This window comes from Oryza glaberrima, chromosome 7 (genome assembly GCF_000147395.1).
Source record: "Oryza glaberrima chromosome 7, OglaRS2, whole genome shotgun sequence".
Lineage (NCBI taxonomy): Eukaryota > Viridiplantae > Streptophyta > Magnoliopsida > Poales > Poaceae > Oryza > Oryza glaberrima.
Window position 1 is genome coordinate 22,060,355 of NC_068332.1, and position 13,322 is coordinate 22,073,676.

Below are 13,322 nucleotides of genomic sequence, written 5' to 3' on the forward strand. Positions count from 1 at the left end.
CATGGCAATGACGGCCATACCATTACACCTATAACCGGAGTAGTACATCGCCATATCTATCTGTTGAACTTTTTTTTTCCTGATCTGTCACTATGAGTCATTGGAGGAGTATGCATAAAGCTACGCGGCCAACAATTAATTAAGGTACAGCAATCACTGTTCACAATAGCCAACTAAACAGTAATACGGGCCAATAATTTCTAAAATGAAAAAAAAAACAAATACTACGCTCGCTTTCCCTAAATAAGTGTATCTTTAACTAATCAATGACATATTAAACAAGAGATTAAAAAACTTTGTACACTTCATTAATAGAAAGAGAACACAAGATTAAACAAGCGATAGTGGATCTAAAATATTTAGGGACTTGAGTACATTACATATATCAAGATGATTTAAGAAAGAACAGTGATTAATGTAGCCGACAAGGAACCAATACATGTGTCGCTCATAGTGCTGTGCACAAGAGATCCAGCAAATCCGCGAGGCTGGGGAACAGAATCTTGGGGATATCGATTTTGTACGATGTTCGCCACATATTTAAAAAAAAATAATCAGGGGTCGGCGATTTGACGCTGTCAGTTTCAAACCCCAATTATTACCACTGCTCCTTCCTCATCTAATCTGCTTTTCTTTCCATTTTTTTAAAATCTCAAATCTCTCTGCCTTCGTCTCCTTCTTTCTCGTCTCCTCCGTCCGTTTCACCCGTGGCCTCCTCCGGTTGGACGGCGCCCAAGTTGCAAACAACATTTTTTTCCCATTTTGTCTATTGGTGATTAGACTAACGGCAAGTGTCAGTCGTATTAGAGCAAGTATAGTAGTAAGTCCTAGTCAGTAGACGGAACCGTTTCCCACGTCATCAAAATCCTAGGAGGCAAAGTGAGAAGAGAAGAGGGAGAACGGAGCGGGCGGTCCTCTATCGCTCGGCTAAAGCACAACGTACGAGAGAAAATAGCCCGCTTCCAGGCGCTAAGCCGCCGCTTCGTTCCTCCCCCAGATCCCGTGCGTCTTTGCCGCCGCCCCCAACCTCTCTTCCTCCGCGCACCAAATCCCCCTCCCTCCCGCTAAAATCGAGTCCTCCCGCTCCAATCCGTCATATAACCCTCCCAAATCCACTCCCATGCCACCAAATTCGTCCCCAAATCGCCTCATCTCAAACCCTAGACCCCAAATTCGTCCTCAAATCATATCAAGATGAGGCGGCAGTCCAAAAGGACGTTTGCACCGGCATCACTGGAGGTCCCGCCGCCGGCACTAACACAACAGTCCATGATGGACTGACCTCCTCCTCACCATGCTTCTCGACGGGTTACAACAACCAGGCATGGTGAGTATCCCATCTACAAGCACAGTATGATCTAGCCCTTATTGTCTCTATGTTGGTTAATCCTGCTCGAAGTGTATGGATGATTTTGCTGTGATGTGTCCTATTGATCTGTTCAAGGCTTCACTTCTATGCCTGTCAAACTCAATTCACTGAATAGTTCATGTTGTGTGATTTATTTAGGGGTATATGGATCAGATTAGCTCCCAAATCAGTAAATCACACTAAATTTATCAACCATGACAATTATTAAGTTGCTTTGTACAGAGATGCTAGGTTTGGCTGAGGTGCTATATTAAGTTTTTGATGGGCTGCTACCACGATATATATGTTTAGAGATATATAGCAGTTCCTGAATATGACACTTGTAGATGTATGTATGTTTGAGATACATGATTGAATTTTCACTATATACTCCATGATTATCTTAGTATGTTGAGATACATGACTGAATTTTCACTATATACTCCATGATTATCTTAGCAAGCCACCACTGACTTGTTGGCCTGAGGTGCTATGTTAATTTTTCACTAGCTTTGCTACCTCATTGTATATATGTTTGAGATAAAACACTTCATGAATATGGCACTTGTAGATGTATATATGGCAGTTCCTAAATATGGCACTAGTAGATGTATGCAATTTCTGATTTTTTGTATATATATATATTGAGCAGGGGAGTGGATTCTCACCCACTCGGTGGGTTTCTTAATTTATTGAAGAAAAACACACCAAGTGGTGCACAAGTTGTGATCAATGGTAGTTCATCGCAGCCAATCAATGTTGGCGATGACACCAATGTGGCGATTGCCGAAGACTTATTTGCCAGTATTTTGCTTAATGCTTTTTAGAAAGACTCATGTAATGTTTAAGTGGTTGTATCATGATGCTATATGTTATGTGCCATTGGATTATGCTGGCAATGTTGCTTGAAAACAGTATCATCTGGATATTAATGACCAATGTTGCTTGAAGTTGATTTGTGATATGCATGGAACTCATAATTAATCAATTATATGTTTTCTAAGTGTGACTGATATCACTATGAATGTTGTTTCACAGATCTTGATATGTTTTCCTGTTGTAATTGTATGGCTGAGCATATAGTATCTTGTTTGATGAAATAGCCACAAAGATATAGCCACACCACATCATGTGTACATGCAGGAATTAAATACCTAATTGTTGATTGTAGCAGACTTATAGCCAAGCATACAACCAATCTATTATATAAGTGAACTCTAAGTGAAGGCTTTAGATGACATGGTATTAATGTACCGCCCACTGCTGGCTCTCTTATTAACCATGCTCTTATTATTAGCGCCAATCTACTTTACTTAGGTCATGGTTAGCTAGTGCAAAGTTTCTTTTCCATTAGTGTACATATGTCTTAACTTGTAAGATGAGTTTCGGAAGCAATTTTAGCGCACGGTGTTTAATTTGGGTTGAACACAAAGGGGGTGTTTTGTAGAGCTGCCTGTTGTATAGCCACAACAGCTAAAACAAGTGTGCAGCAAATTTGTACTACCTTCATTTTTTAATAGATAACGTTGTTGACTTTTATCACATGTGTTGACCATTTATTTTATTAAAAAGATTATGTTATTTAGTTGTGAGTTGTTTTATCAAAGTATGATCACATATATATTTAAAAGGCAATGGCGTCATTTATTAAAAAGAAGGGAGTATTGTTTGTAGTATACGGTAGCCAGGCACAATCGGCTATAATATAGCTCAAGCGAACAAGCCCAAAAATAGCATATTTTGATCCTCTAAATTAATGGGTCTTCAATTAGAGTTAAAAAAATGAGAGTGTGGTAATGATTGATAAGCAACCAATTGAAGTGATCAAATGGAAAAATTAAATCGAGGAATTGCGAACTAAGCGTAGTTCTGTTGAATAGGTTCCTTTCGGTGAAAAAAATATCCAATTGGATTCATTTACTGCTGATTATTTTTTCAGTGGTAGGCAGCATACGTACCAGTCGATAATGAGGTGTTCCAAGCAAATATAGGGTGTGAGTGTGTATGTATAAGTAGGGGTGAAAAAGGTAACAATAATTCCCGGCCGACCGGCGTTCATTTTCGACTTTCTACCGGCCGAGCCATATGGAAATGGTAAAAAAAATATAGAAATGAAAACGGAAATGGTTTTGCTGTTATATCGATCGTTTCCGTATTTACCATATTTTTGTGGAAATTACCGTTTCTTATAATATGGTAATTACCGTATTTTAAATATGTCGATATTTTATAGGGCATGTCTCTACTTGACCCATAGCTTATAGATTGATTGACTCTTCAATTAAATCTGTAACTTTTGTGCATGACTAAAATAGAGTTACTTTATAATTTATATAGTATAAGCTTGAATTTATATATACATATAACATACTTATGTAAAGTTAAATATATGCTTTTATAGTTTAATGTTTCCATATTTGCTACTGGTTTCCGATCTGTACCGACATGTTTTCGTCCGTATTGTTCCATTTCCGGTTTTCCGATATTTCCGATATCGTTTTCATTTCTGGCTTTACCGTTTTCGATTTCGTTTCCAAGAAAAATATGGTTACAGAAATGGGTGAGGCTGTTTTCCGATCGTTTTCGACCGTTTTCATCCCTATGTATAAGAGTGGTATGTATGCATATATATGAGTGCATGTTTTAGGAAAAAAACTCCAAGAAATTCAATCAAGTTTGAGCTAATTAAAAAAACACTAAGAATATATACTAAGTGATAGCGTCCTTGTTAGTTTAAAATTTAACAAACACGCAAACCAGTAGTATATAATCGCCCTTCAGTGTACGTATTACTATGAGAGAACACATGATGACAGCAACGAGGTTTTATCTGATTTAGAACACAACCACAACCACACACGCAGCAACAACAATGATGCATCATGATCTGATCTGTGATCACCCATTAGTTTTATCATGCCATGGCAATCACAATGATGCATATAAACACCAGCATCTCGGCTACTACTTTTTACTATCAGAAAAGACTTGGATCCGACACGCCATTGGCCACAAATGTTGGACAACTTGCTCTTTCTTTCCCCCATTTCTTTTCCTATAATAAAATGGCAAGTTGCTGCTACAATACATGGATGCATGATCGTTGTTGCATCTAGCTCGTTGGAGATAATTATTGTTTAATCCCCAACTTGCAGGACGGATGCAGCTGCAGCCCATAGGACTTGACTGAATTGGCATGATCCATCTACACTTTTTTCTTTTTCTTTTTTTCTTTTTAGAAAAAAAGCATCCACTGCAGTGCAGTACAGTGCAGTACGTAACGTTGGCCTATCTGTGGGCTCTGATTTGCAGGTGCAAAAGTGGTTGATACTTGATCCAATTCAGACATGTACGCAATGCATGCATCATGCACCCGCAGGAACAAAAGGCCTCTATCTACTTGTCATGGGGTTTAAGGCAAATGGCTCGTGTCTCTGGCTCTTAGAATAATACATGGTTTACAATTAGAAAAAAAAATTCCTAATTACCCCTTAAATTATCGAGGTTGAACGAATTAAAAAGAGTAAATTTCATAAAACTACAGGTATTTTGACCAAATTATCACAAAACTACAGATTTAAGGAGTTGTATCATAAAACTACACATTTAGCACCAAATTTATCACAAAACTACATATTTTAGGTTAAGTATCACAAAAATACATATTTAATATTGAACTTATCACAAAACTACAACTTCTGGAGTTTAAATCCCTAGCACCATTGTTATGGTGGAGCTATAAACATTATTACTTTGTGATTAAATTGGTTCTAAACCCGTAGTTTTATGATAATTTAGTTACTAAACGTGTAGTTTTGTAACACTTCATCTTAAATGTATAGATTTGTGATAAATTTGGTGCTAAATATGTAGTTTTGTAATACAACTCCTTAAATCTGTAGTTTTGTGATAGTTTGGTCATAATATCTGTAGTTTTATGAAATTTACTTAATTAAAAATTAGTACTCCCTCCGTTTCATATTATAAGACTTTCTAGCATTATCCACATTCATATAGAAATTAATGAATCTAAACACATATATATTTTGGAAGTTTTTGGGCTAGGCTGCCTGACATGGTATTCTAAGTATACATACAAATACTATATACAGTTTAAATATAATTCCTCGGTTCTTAAAATAAATCAACTTTTATATTCGTAAATCAACTTTTATATACGAATATAGACGTAATATAAGCTTAGATTGGTACACAAAAGTTGACCTATGAAAACAGAGGGAGTATGCATGCAACTACTGCCCAATGGACTTGGCTGGCTGGCCGGTGTACGCACGGGCAGAGCCACGTGTGGGGCGGTTTAGGTTTGAGTCCCACAAGACCACAAGACCACAAGTGACAGAAAAAACACAAAGGAAATTTGCTAATTTTCTTTGTTTTTTGAAAAATTATTTAAGAAGTTCATTCATTCAGCCTCTGGGTGTACTGTACGTACGTAATACTAACTCCGTTCCAAAATATAGTATTTTTTGGCTAAAAATATTTATATTTTAATACATGTTTAGCTGTTGTAATGCATGGACGTGTGTCGCTATAACAGAAGCTCACATTTGCACGTTGTTTGCGTGCGTGTGCACTAGATAGTGCTAGCTGGAGTAGCTACGTACTCGCACACGTACACGTACTGTACAGAAACGTGTAGACATAGCCTAGGCTTTGGCATGTGAAACGAACTCACTCATGCATGCGTCGCACGAGGCAATCTTGCGCCGATCTGTTGGGCCTGATGGATTGATACGATGAACTACACTCTTCTTCGTTTTATATTATAATAATAATATGTCACTTTGATATTTTTAATTTTTAAGTTTAAATAAATTATAGAAAAATAAAGCAATAATTTTAACATAAGATAAAATTTTTTAACATAAGATAAATATAATGTTAAAAAATATGCCACGCTTGTCCGTTTGTCAGTCTCAGTCCATATCACATTATCCGTGATTGATTTTTTTTAGCGGGCCGTGATTGATTTTTAGTAAATTTCACGAAACTACATGTATTTTACACAATTTATCACAAAACTACATATTTAATAGCTTGTTTCACAAAACTACATACTTAGTGTCTACTTTTATCCCAAAACTACAGGTACTTTGTATAATCTATCACAAAACTACATATTTAAGAACTTGTTTCATAAAACTATAGATTTAGTGTATTCGTTTATCCCATAACTACACATTTGGTGTCTTCTTTTATCACAAAACTACATGTTTAGTGTCTTCATTATCACAAAACTACAGGTTTTAACAATGCTAAAACATGTAGTTTTGTGATAATGAAGACACTAAACTTGTAGTTTTGTTATAAATGAAGATATTAAATCTGTAGTTTTGTGAAACAAGTTCTTAAATCTGTAGTTTTGTGATGTATTGTGCAAAGTAATTGTAGTTTTGTGAAAACGTAGACACTAAATCTGTAGTTTTGTGAAATAAGTTCTTAAATCTGTAGTTTTGTGATAGAATGTGCAAAATATATGCAGTTTTATGAAATTTACTCTTGATTTTTTAAAAGAACAATTCTCCCTTTCTAGGACTCCGGTTATTTTCAAGCTGATTTATACGGAGATATCGTTTCACGGAATAAGCGAAATGTTATATTTGTAAACAAAAAATAATTTATGAATAAAACTTTTATATACGTGTTCTTATCGATCTAAAAGCAAAGGCTGAAAAATAAACTTCGATAAAAAAAAACCTTAAAATCAACTCTAAATTTAAGGTTGAATTTCAAATTTTAGCTGATAAGCGTAAGCATAAGCGAAAAGATGAGGCCTGTAGGTTATTAAATACTCATTCCATCTCAGAATATAAGAAGTTTTAAAATTGGACATAGTTATTAAGAAAGTAAGTAGAAGTGAGTGGTGGAGGGTTGTGATTGAATGAGTAGTGGAGGCAGGTGGGAAAAATAAACGGAGTCCTGTGATTGGTTGGGAAGAAAATGCTGTTGGAGAAGTTGTTATATTTTGAGATAAATCCTAAGAGTTAAAAGTTGTTATATTTTAGAACGGAGAGAGCAGATTATTCGCTCTACTCTTCGGAAAATATGCCTTTTTCATCTACTGATGAATACTACAAGCTAGAATGGTTCCATGGCCTTGAGAAGATACATGCACACGCGAGAGATCGATGGACGCGCGAAGCAACAACGGCAGCAATAACAGAGACTTGTAAAAGCATGGAGAGGTCGACGGCGCACATTCCTTGACCACCCAGCACAAGGCCGGTCGGCCGATCGGTACGTCCTGCCAAATTGGCCAAGTTGCGCAATAAAATCTCCACAAAAACACAGCACTTTTCATTGCAATCTCCCTCTCAATCACACCACCATATCATACCCAAGATCCGTATATCACTATATATAGCTGCCTACATAGCTCAAGCTGCACCGCTAGATGCATTGCAAGCGAGATACTAGGGGCGTGTTTGATCGTTCGTCATACTTTATCACAACTAATACTAGATAAGTTACGATAGTTATAAAAGTATGGTGAATAAATTGCTAGCTACGAAATAATGTGGTAATTAAAGCTGGTAAAGGAAACTGATTTTATGACATACGAAGTGTGATAAGTTATATATATATATACTTGTGATAATGAACCAAATATACATTTCCTCCGTCCCTGGTAGAACTACGAATCTGTTCATATTCTAATTATAGGAAATATTCCATCCAACCAGAATCCCTTATATTTTAGAATGTAGAGAGTAAACTAATAAAGAGTTAAAAGTGTGATGTGATAAAGGGTGATCGTGAATCAAACACACACTCTTAGTTTATCTTATCCATCGACCACTATTCAATGCCAAATTGGCGTTGGATTGGTCGGCTTCCGTGCAGTGCATGCACCTGGAGCGACTATTCTATCTGCAACTTGGGCTATTTTTATTTGCGTGCGGTTTTGTTTATTGCGCCAGTAGTGTTGTAACGTGTCTATGGTTTGTAGGAGTACCATTTTTTTTTAGATTAATTGCTAAAGGAACGTGTCACATGGAAACGGGTACTACTGTGCACTAGTTAATTTTCTGAGTCTACGGGTTGAATATATATAGCATCGTAGGATCCCAAATGAAAGATATGATATGATCAATACATCAGAGGAACCATGACAATATGCAATTTTGAAACACTCGGCTCATTTAAGCTCGCTATATCTTAGGCCGTATTTAGTTCACCTCTAACTTTTAACTTTCCATTACATCACATCACATCCAAAACTTTTTTACACATATAAACTTCTAACTTTTTTTTTAAAACTTTCAACTTTCTTCAAACTTCTAACTTTTTTCAGAAACTTAAACATAACCTTAACGAGTAAGCTTAGCTCGGCTCATTAACTATTGGAGTACGAGGTAAAAAGCCTAGCTCAACTCACCTCGTGAGCTGGCTCGTTAACGAGTTCTATCTTCTTTATATTATCTTTATAATTTCTAATTAACTGTTGTATGGTGTATTAACATAATAAAAAATATTAACTAATAAATACTCGTTAGATATAAATAGTTTTAGATAATTAAAGGCTAAGCACTAGTCAATAGGTACTAATTATATGAAGATATTGTTATCTTTTGCAGGAGGAAGCTAAACGAGTATCTAGTGAGCTGGCTCGTTTAGCTGACGAGCTAGAAAAATTAAGAGTAAAGTCCATCACCGGTCCCAAAACTTGTACCGCTGTGTTATCACAGTCCCTAAACTCGCAAATCGACCGTACAGGCCCTCAAACTTGTTCAATTGTGTCATCCCGGTCCCTAAACTTGCAGATCACTCGTTTAGGTTCTCCAACTTGTTCAGTTGTGTCACCCCGGTCTCTAAACTTGGATTTGAATATCATCTAGACCAAATAGGACGGTCTAAAGACTTTATATTTAAAAATAATTCATAACTTTTTCATGTGAACTCTAATGAAGATAAACTTTATATCAAACTTGTAGCCCTCGACGCGATCTATAACTTTGTAGTTGATTTTTTTTATTTTAAGTCATTTTTTGTCCCAAAATGTAATTTTAAAATTAAAATTTCAAAATCTATAAATATGCAACAATATTTTGGGACCCTAAACAGTTTTAATTCAAAAACTTATCAACTACAAAGTTGTAGGTCGCGTCGAGGGCTACTATTTTGATATAAAGTTTGTCTTCATTAGAGTTCACATGAAAAAGTTATGAATTACTTTTTGATATAAAGTTTTTAGACCATCCTGTTTAGGGACCGGGGTGATACAACTGAACAAGTTGGAGGTTCTAAACGAGTGATCTGCAAGTTTAGGGACCGGGATGACACAGTCGAACAAGTTTGAGGACCTGAACGGTCGATTTGCGAGTTTACGGACCGGAATGATACCACGGTACAAGTTTAGGGACCGGTGATGGACTTTACTCAAAAATTAACTTGATTCAACTTATTTATGACTATTAGTTCAAACCGATCGAGCCACAATGTTCAATTTTTTTCCACCCCTAATTTATAAGGCAAAGACATGTGGGAATAAATAATTTAGGATTTTTTTTACTCTACATTCAAAAAGTTGAAGCTAAGTAATGAAAGCACGGAGAAAAATCCTTATTTAATGACAAAATTTAAATTGTATAATTCAAAAATGCCAAATGCTTACTGTTTAGAACATCAGAAAACAGTTTGCTTTCAGCAATAATTTCAAGCAGACTTGTTTGGATCCAATGTTGTTTTAGAAGTTTTGGAGTTTGGCATCCTCTGCAATTCTTTCCTCGGATTCTCTGCAGTACAACATAAAGGTTTATATGGGAAAGTAAGAAAGGGATGTACTTAAAAAGAAAAGAAAAAGAGGAAACAACAGACATGAGCTCTGTCCTGAAATGTCATCGGCGTACTACGCTTTTGCAAGCACCAAAATTTGAAGGGTTCCTTTCTTAATAAAACCAATTTTGAAGGTTGGCAGGCGCATGATCAACTAGATCAGTGTCCCTGGTAGAGGGTAGAATGGATGGGTGTATGTTGATGCGCCACAAATAAATCCCATCGATTTGCTTATGCATATATGTACGATTTATTGGTAACCTAAAAATGACTTATGGGTAAAATTTTTATATACGTGTTCTTAGCAATTCAAAAGCAAATGCTACAAAATAAACTACGATGAAAAAAAAATCACAAAATCAATTCCAAAATTAAATTTTAAAATTCAAGTTTTAGGTTATGAGCATAAGCACAAGCAAATCGATAGGGCTGTTGAACTTGTGAGAATCATGATACGGAGCAGCACAGTAATATTGCATTATGTTTGTCGAACAGTCCCATCGTTTCACCTAGAGCTGATTATAAGACATAACTTTTATGAGAGAAAGAAATATTTTTTTACAAAACATTTATATATGGTTCTTAGCGACTTAAAGTTATTAAAAGTCAATACTTCAAGATAAACGACAATAAAAATATATCAAAATCACTCTGAAATTAAATTTTGAACACAGCTAATAAATTGAAGAATTAATACACCATACTTCCTCCGTCCAAAAAAAAGACAAACCCTGAGTTTCCATGTCCAACGTTTGACCGTCCGTCTTATTTGAAAAAACTATGAAAAAAATTAAAAAGACAAGTCATGCATAAAGTATTAATCATGTTTTATCATCTAACAACAATGAAAATACTAATTATAAAAAAATTCATATAAGATAGTCAGTCAAACCTTCGACACGGAAACCTAGTGTTTGTCTTTTTTTTTTGAAAGGAGGGAGTAGAGAGCCAATTTGGATTGCTACCATACCAAAATTTGCCCTACCAAAATTTTGGTAGGGTAGCAAACCAAATATCTCTACTAAAACTCTACCAATGCCATAAATTTGGCTTTGCCTATGAACTTATCTCTTATGGGTAAATTTTGGCTTCAATCCAAATAAACATTTTTAACTCTACCCTACCAAAATTTTGGTAGTACCAAGACTTGTCCAAGATTTGACACTACTAAAATTTTAGTAAGGCATCAATCCAAACATGTCCAGAGCTCTAACATAAAATCTTTATTATATTTATGGACGGAGGCAGTAGTTCACATCGGCGACATGGACCGGTAGATGGATGGAAAGCACAAGCAAAGCAAGTGCCTGCACTGCACGCGTGGCCGGCAGAGAGAATCCGGGTAGATGACTAGTTGCAGAAGATGATGGATATGGATAGATAGTTATCGGGGCAGGGCATGATGGAATTGGAACGTAACGTTAGCCACGGAATTCGGGAACATGTGTCGCCCCAGGGGAGCCGATCGAACCGGCACAGGATTTTTTTTTTTCTCTTCTTTTCTTCTTTCTGTGATGTTACCACTCTGGTAGCAACGTGTTGTGCCATGGATGGCAGCTGAAGGTGATTGGGCTCATCATTGGAGAACTTGGCCTCATCGGTAAGCAACTTGTTTGAGCTGATTAGTCAAAGTTGTTTTTTTTAAAAAAAAAAGAATTCAGCCAAAGCGATTTTATTGGTCGGCTTATTTTGCTTAAATGGCTTGAAGGATCTTTCGCCTATATTTGATTAAAAGTACTTAGCCTAACTCAGCGATACAATGGACTTTGGCCAAAAAGCTTTAGCCCAAACAGCCATCCAATGAGAATCCTTGTTGGGTTAAGTGCCGGCACAAGGTCTGGTTTACCTTGTAAGGCTTACCGTTGGGGTATATAGTGTTAAGGGTTTGTAAAACTCTAACAAGGTCTTTTAACAAAACATTTTTTTAAGGATTATATGATATTCTATGTAGTAACCTAGCTCTTCTGGCCTCGCTAAATGGTACGGAAGCATTCTACAAGCAGCATGCATGAGATTATTTTTTTATAATACAATTCATTCAAAGTTACAACCAATTATTACAATGATAATGATAGTTGGTCTAAAAACCGTGAATTACAAAATCATAATTTGATTAAAAACAAGATAATTAATTAGACACCAACTAAAGACATATATTTGCAAAGATGAAAAACAATGTAACAGCTTCTGCTGGTAGTGGTGGATTCCTTTTCATGTTTACTAAATGACAGTATGACACCTCGAGTTTACTGCGTTTGATGTGATTAGTAATCTTTGATTGCAAGTAAACAAGATAAAGTTACATTCATATTTACTACACGTTCAAATTTATAGCTAGAAATAACCTTCTTTTTTTTTCAGAGCTAGCAACGTGCCAACGTGGGAGAGTGGCTTGGTGATCAAATGCATTCCTTGCGTTGCATCACCAAATACGAGCCCAATCCCTTTTGCTTTCCGTGCCGCGGCTTCTAAGTTGGGCCTTCCTTCGGCCCAGACCAAATTCGATCCAGTGATCTCATGTGATAACATATGGGCCTTCTTCTCCTCCGGCCTCCCTCCCGTAGACGATGTCTTGCCGTCTCCTCTCTGCGTCGAAGCATGAGATGACCGGAGAATTTTCCAGCGACACGGCGGAGCCGGCGTCTCCGGCGACCGGGCGCCGGTGGCGTTGTGATTGGTAGGCACAGCCAGGCCGAAGCCGCCGTCTGCCGGCGTGGGGGAAGACGATCAAGCCTGGCCTTGCTCGAACCTCAGTTTAAGCTCATCTTTTCCTACATAGGAACTTAGGAAGAGATGATTTCCCAATTCTGTCAACATAATTAATCCTTTATTGACAGAATATTCAAGACAAGTACTGTATTTCTTGATAGACTCAGGGCGTGATTGGTACCAATTTATGCTCTGCCAATATTTTGATTGTTTCAATAGTAATTTCTTGGTATTTGAAATGAAGCCAAATTTTAACCACACTAGGTATCTCCATCGGTCCAAAAGAAAAGGAGATCAACTTTTAGGTTTTAATCTAGACTTGGTGAAGTTGGTTTTTCTGGTATGAAGAACGTACTAGCTAGTAGAAAATCTGTTCTACTAAATTTTGTTGACACAACCTAATACTACCAATATTTTATTAGAGACATGTACAAGCGCGAGACAATAAACAAATAAATTGAACTTTTTT

General features: G+C 36.5%; 1 long non-coding RNA gene across 1 annotated transcript; it reads left to right on the forward strand.

The window, feature by feature from the left end:
• Window positions 1-704: 704 nt before the first annotated feature.
• LOC127778783 (uncharacterized) lies at window positions 705-2,369 on the forward strand. Its single transcript, XR_008018569.1, has 2 exons — window positions 705-1,327; window positions 2,001-2,369. It is a non-coding gene; the product is annotated as an uncharacterized LOC127778783 (long non-coding RNA).
• Window positions 2,370-13,322: the final 10,953 nt, after the last annotated feature.